Source organism: Lynx rufus, unplaced genomic scaffold (assembly GCF_022079265.1).
Source record: "Lynx rufus isolate CCGP_SWC_20201006 ecotype Redwood Valley unplaced genomic scaffold, mLynRuf1.p SCAF_3, whole genome shotgun sequence".
NCBI lineage: Eukaryota > Metazoa > Chordata > Mammalia > Carnivora > Felidae > Lynx > Lynx rufus.
The window spans coordinates 158,623,677-158,629,558 of NW_025814845.1; the positions used below are offsets into that span (position 1 = coordinate 158,623,677).

A 5,882-nucleotide genomic window follows, 5' to 3' on the forward strand; every position below is an offset into this window, starting at 1 on the left:
ATAAGATGTTTATGAGATTTTAGCAAAGGAGTAACATGATATTTGTTCCTTAAAATATCTCGGAGTTTCTGCTTCTGGTAAGACAGAGTAAGATCTTACCAGACTGAGTCTTCTATAAAAATCAACTAAAAATCTGGACAAGTAGCAAAAAGAAAAAAAAAAGGCTGCTATGTGAGGCAATAGAGAGTCAACAGAAGCAGACAGACTCTTCAGGGAAATACATTCTCAGAGGAGGGGAGTTTTTCCAAAGTAATTTCTCATTTTTGTGGCTTTTTCCCTGGGGCCAAGTGCAGTGATGTGATGCTGGAGGTGGTAGGGTACTTGTGGAAATGCTGGAATTTTTCTGGGGTGAGAAACCAGGAAATTGAAACCAGAGAAATTGTGGCTGCTGAAGAGAGTGGAGGAATAATGGAAGGAAAAGAGCCAAAAAGAGAATCCCAAATTCTGACAACCCATACCTCTTAATGGCTCTTCAAACCATACATTTACAGAACAGACTGATAGCGATTCAGTCAGAGAAAAAAAAATACTTGAACAGACACAGGACCTGCCACCCAAGAAACAGAGTTAGTGGTTATTATCAAAGGAAAAAAAAAAAAAAACAGAATCAAGATTTTCCATACCATTCCATAAGCATTTACAATGACCAGGATACAACCCAAATTTATCTGACATACAAAAAATCATGAATGTGGAACACATTCTTGAGAGGAAAGAAAATCTGAAAATGACCCCAAGATGAGATGACCCAGATATTGGAAGTAGAACAAAAGGATTTAAAAATGGCAATTATAATTATTCTCAATGAAGTAAAAGAAAATATTCTCATGATGAATGAAAAGATAAGAAATCTCAGCAGAGAAAGAGAAATTCTTTAAAAAAAACTGTAAGTGGAAACTTTAGTACTGAAAAATACAATATTAGAAATTAATGGACTTAATACTCCATAGTGTCTATTAATTTGACTTTAATAGTCAAACTGTTAAAAGTGAAAGATAAAGAGTAAATCTTGAAGGCAGCAAAAGAAAAATGACATATTTGCCATTAAAAACCAAGGAAGTTGGAAGAGTAGAGTATCTTTAAATTTTTTTAAATGTTTATTTAGTTTTGAGAGAGACAGAGCTCGAGTGGGTGTGGGGCAGAGAGAGAGAGGGAGACACAGAATCTGAAACAGGCTCCAGGCTCTGAGCTGTCAGACACTGGGCTCAAACTTGGAAACAGCAAGATCATGACCTGAGCCAGTCGGTCACTTAACTGACTGAGCCACCCTGGCGCCCCCAAGAGTAGAGTATCTTTAAAGTACAGAAAGGAAAAACTGTCAACCCAGAGTTCACTCCAGTGAAAATATTCTACAAGAATCAAGGTTAGCTCTCCATGCGACTGCTGCCAAGCAGCCCTCATGGACACAAACTGTGTGCAGTCCATCAAGTTGGCCAGGATCACCAAAGTGCTGGGCAGGACCAGCTCACAGGGACAGTGCATGCAGGTGTGTGCGGAGTTCATTGGATGACATGAACCACTCCACCAACTTCGATGTGAAAGACCCTGTGTGCAAGGGTGACATGCTCACCCTACTGGAGTCAGAGCAAGAGGCTCAGAGGCTGAGCTAAACTTGTGGCTGTGTCCTGCATGTCTGGGTCAACCACTTGGCCCACAGTGATGATCTGTGTTTGTTAATACAGCATTTATATTGTTTAAAAAAAAGCAAATCAAGGTTAAGTAAAGGTATTTTCAGATGAAAGAGAATTAACCATAAGCAAACATGTACTGTAAGAAATACCAAAGGAAATCTCTTTCTACATATCAACTACAACACAAAGGCTGAGATAGGGTGAAGGAATATGGATCAACACAGTTGTGAGGTTTTTGTAATTTGTGTGAAATGGAGCCATGTTTACTGGAAGCATTTTGTAAAAAAAAATTAAGGATGTGTATTATAATTCCTAGGGCAAGCACTAAAAATAATGCAAAGAAGAAAAGCTAAAAAGCCAATAGGAAAATTAAAATTAAATCTTAAAAAAAGTCGAAACAATAAAAAAATAGGAATGGAGGAATAGTAGAACAAAAGAAAACAAAACAAAAACCAGGGGGAACATACAAAAAACAAACCTAAATGTTAGCTCCAAATTCAACCATACCAATAATTACATTAAATACTAATGGATTAAAACACTCCACTTAAAAGGCAGAGATAATCATATTGAAGAAAACAAGATCCAACTATATGTTGTCTACAAGAGACATACTTTATATTATATTAAGACACAGATATGTTGAAAGTAAATATGAGCAGTAAGTATAGGAAAGCTGAAGTGTCTATATTAATATCAGAAAAAGGAGAATTCAAGACAAAGAGTATTACTAGAGTCAAAAAGAAACATTTCACAATGATTAAGTATGGTCATTTCACCATGACTTTACTTGTAAATGTATATATGCCTAATAACAAAGATTCAAGATATATGAAGCAAAATTGATGAAATTAAAAAGAGAAATAGACAATTCCACAGTTGTTGGTGATTTTATCACCTCTCCCCAGCAATTGATAAAATGAAACTAAAAAATTCAGCACAACACTGAAGATTTAAACAACAGTCTTAACCACTTTGAATTGCTATTTGTAGAATATTACACTGAATTGCTAGTTATAGAATAAAAATTGCTATTTATAGATTATACATTCTTTTTCAAGGGCACATGTTGTATTTACCAGGATACATCATAAGCCGGGCCATAAAGCAAGCCTTAAATTTAAAAGATTGACATCATAGCTTTTTGGCTTTTGGATGGGAGGAGGCAAAGTTGAAACTGTCTTTGGTCGTCTGGAATCTAGGTTCATCCAACACCAGCTGCCTCCACTATGCAAGCCTAAGTTTGACCCTAATGAGATTAAAGTTGTATAAGTGAGGTGTACCAGTGGGGAAGCGATGCCACATCTACCCTGACCAGCAAGATCGGCTCCCTGGGTCTATCTCCAAGAAAGGTTGGTGATGACATCACCAAGGTTACCAGTGATTGGAACTGACCATTCAGAACAGGACAAATCCAGATTGAAGTGGTACTTTCTGCCTCTGCCCTGATTAGCAAAGCTCTCGAGAAACTGCCAAGAGACAGAAAGAAGCAGAAAAACATCAAGCACAGTAGAAATACCACTTTTTTTTAAATTTTTTTTTTTCAACGTTTATTTATTTTTGGGACAGAGAGAGACAGAGCATGAACGGGGGAGGGGCAGAGAGAGAGAGGGAGACACAGAATCGGAAACAGGCTCCAGGCTCTGAGCCATCAGCCCAGAGCCCGACGCAGGGCTCGAACTCACGGACCGCGAGATCGTGACCTGGCTGAAGTCGGACGCTTAACCGACTGCGCCACCCAGGCGCCCCTAGAAATACCACTTTTGATGAGATTGTCAACATTGTCCAACAGATGTGGCACCAATCTTTAGCTAGAGAACTCTCTGAAACCATTAAAGAGATCCTGAGGACTGCCTAGTCTTCGAGCTGCAATGCTGATGGCCGCCACCCTCATGACATCACAGATGACATCAGTAGTGGTGTAGTGGAATGCCCAGCTAGTTAAGAACTACAAAGGAAAAATATTTTAATAGAGGATCATTTAACAACAACAACACCCCCCCCAAAAAAAGAACCCAAACCAGATTGACATCACATAGACTATGTTCTCTGATTATGGTGGAATTAAATTAGAAATAAATAAGATAATTAGGAAAACTCCATGTATTTAGCAACTGGGTACCATACTTCTAAATAATCCATCAATTAAAGGAGAAGTAATAATGGAAATTAGAAGATATTCTGAATTAAATGACAGTGAAACATAACACATTAGCATTTGTGGGATGTAGCTAAAGCAGTGCTGATTGTAGGACTGGAACAGGGAATATACAAGATGCACCTGGATCATCTTGTGCCAGAGAGTAAGGAAATGCTCAAAAATCAAAAGGATAGGGGCATGTTCAAGGGATACAGGAGCAACCTAAAAAAGCTCCCATGAAAAGCTGGTACAATTTGAGCTACAAAACCAATAATGAAGCATAGTATTATAGTTCAAAATATAAAATAAATATCCATGAATGTATATTGATATAAATAAATTACTGAGTATATAAATATGGGAGAACAGACAAGTCTTGGTTACAGAGGAATTCTAAATAGATTATGTGAATGCTACTCCCCAGCCCCTTGAGTACAAGCTGTACTTCATGATTTGCTTCTAAAGAGTAAAATATGGAAAGGGATGGGGGGGAGGGGAATAACTTTACAGTGGAGAAAGCTGACAAACACCACCTCAGACAAATCATGAAGATTAACACTGTCATTGATAAGCCATACTGATACATGCTCTTGATATGATGTGATGAGAATGGCACTTCACTTTCATAGTCTTCCTCCCCCGAACCTGTAACATCAGTCTAACCATGAGAATGACAAACTGAGAGAGATAGTCTATAAAATACCTTACAAGTATTCCTTAAAACAGTCAAGGTCATCAAAAACAAAATCTGAGAAACTGTCACAGCCCAAGAGGGCACTAAAGAGACCTAATGACTAAATACAATGGAATATCCTGGATGGGATTCTGGAAAATAAAAAGGACATTAGGGAAAATCTTGTGAAGTCCAAAAAAAGTGTTGATTCAGTTAATAGTAATATACTAATGTTGATACCTTAATTATGACATGTAATTGTATACATGACAGCAATGTAAAGTATCAACAATAGGGGAAAAGGGTGAGGGGTATATGGAAACTCTGTGCCATCTTTGCAACTTTTCTGTAAATCTGATAATATTCTAAAATTTAAAATTTATTTAAAAAATTAAGGGGTAGGGTGGCTGAGTGGCTCAGTCCGTTAATCATCTGACTTCAGCTCAAGCCATGATCTCATGGTTCGTGAGTTCAAGTCCCTCATCAGGCTTTGTGCTGACAGCTCAGAGCCTGGAGCCTGCTTCTGATTCTGTGTCTCCCTCTCTCTCTGCCCTCCCCCGCTTGTGTCTCTCTCTCTTTCTCTCTGTCAAAAATAAATAAACATTTAAAAAAATTTTTTTAATTATGGGATGGACCTAGAACAATACATAGAGGGAAATTTATAGGTTTAATGCTTACATCAGAAAAGAAAAAAAAATCTTAAAATCAATTACCTGAGTTTATCACTTTAGATGTTAGAAAAGGAGAAACTAAACCCAGTGTCAATAGAAGGGAGAAAATAATAAAGACCAGAACTCAATGAAATATAAAGTGAACAAATAATCGAGAAATGAAAAAGCTGGTTCATTGAAATGATCAATAAAATTTGTAGGGCTCTCATCAGACTGATCAAGACAAAAAAAGACAAGACACAAATTAATAATATGAGGAATGAAAGAGAAAACATTACTATAGACCCTACAGTCATGAAAAGAATAAGGGAATATTGTGGACTTTATACCCATAGATGTGATACCTAGATGAAAAGGACACATTCCTTGAAAGATCAAAATTGCCAAAACTGATTTGAAAAGAAGTAGAAAACTTTAATAGGCCTATATAAAATAAAGAAATTGAATTCATAGTTAAAACTTCATCCACAAAGATAGCTTCAGGTCCAGATGGCTTCACTAGTGAATTCTATTAAATGTTTAAGGGAAAAAAATAATACTAGCCTCACAAAAATTCTTTAAGAAAATAGAGGAGGAGGGAACACTTCCCAATTTATTTTATGAGGCTGGTATAACTCTGATTCCAAAACCTGATAAAGACATTACAAAGAGAGAGAGAGAGAGAGAGAGAGAGAATGACAGAGGAGTATCCCTCATGAACAGAGACATAAAAATCCTTATTAAAAAATCCTTAAAATATTAGCAAATAGAAACCAATGACATATAAA

At 36.9% G+C, this 5,882-nt stretch overlaps 2 pseudogenes; both read left to right on the forward strand.

Annotated features, from left to right (window-relative positions):
- Window positions 1–1,399: 1,399 nt before the first annotated feature.
- LOC124521199 (40S ribosomal protein S28-like) lies at window positions 1,400–1,610 on the forward strand (annotated as a pseudogene).
- Window positions 1,611–2,786: 1,176 nt separating this feature from the next.
- LOC124521200 (60S ribosomal protein L12-like) lies at window positions 2,787–3,576 on the forward strand (annotated as a pseudogene).
- The last annotated feature ends 2,306 nt before the right edge of the window (window positions 3,577–5,882 follow it).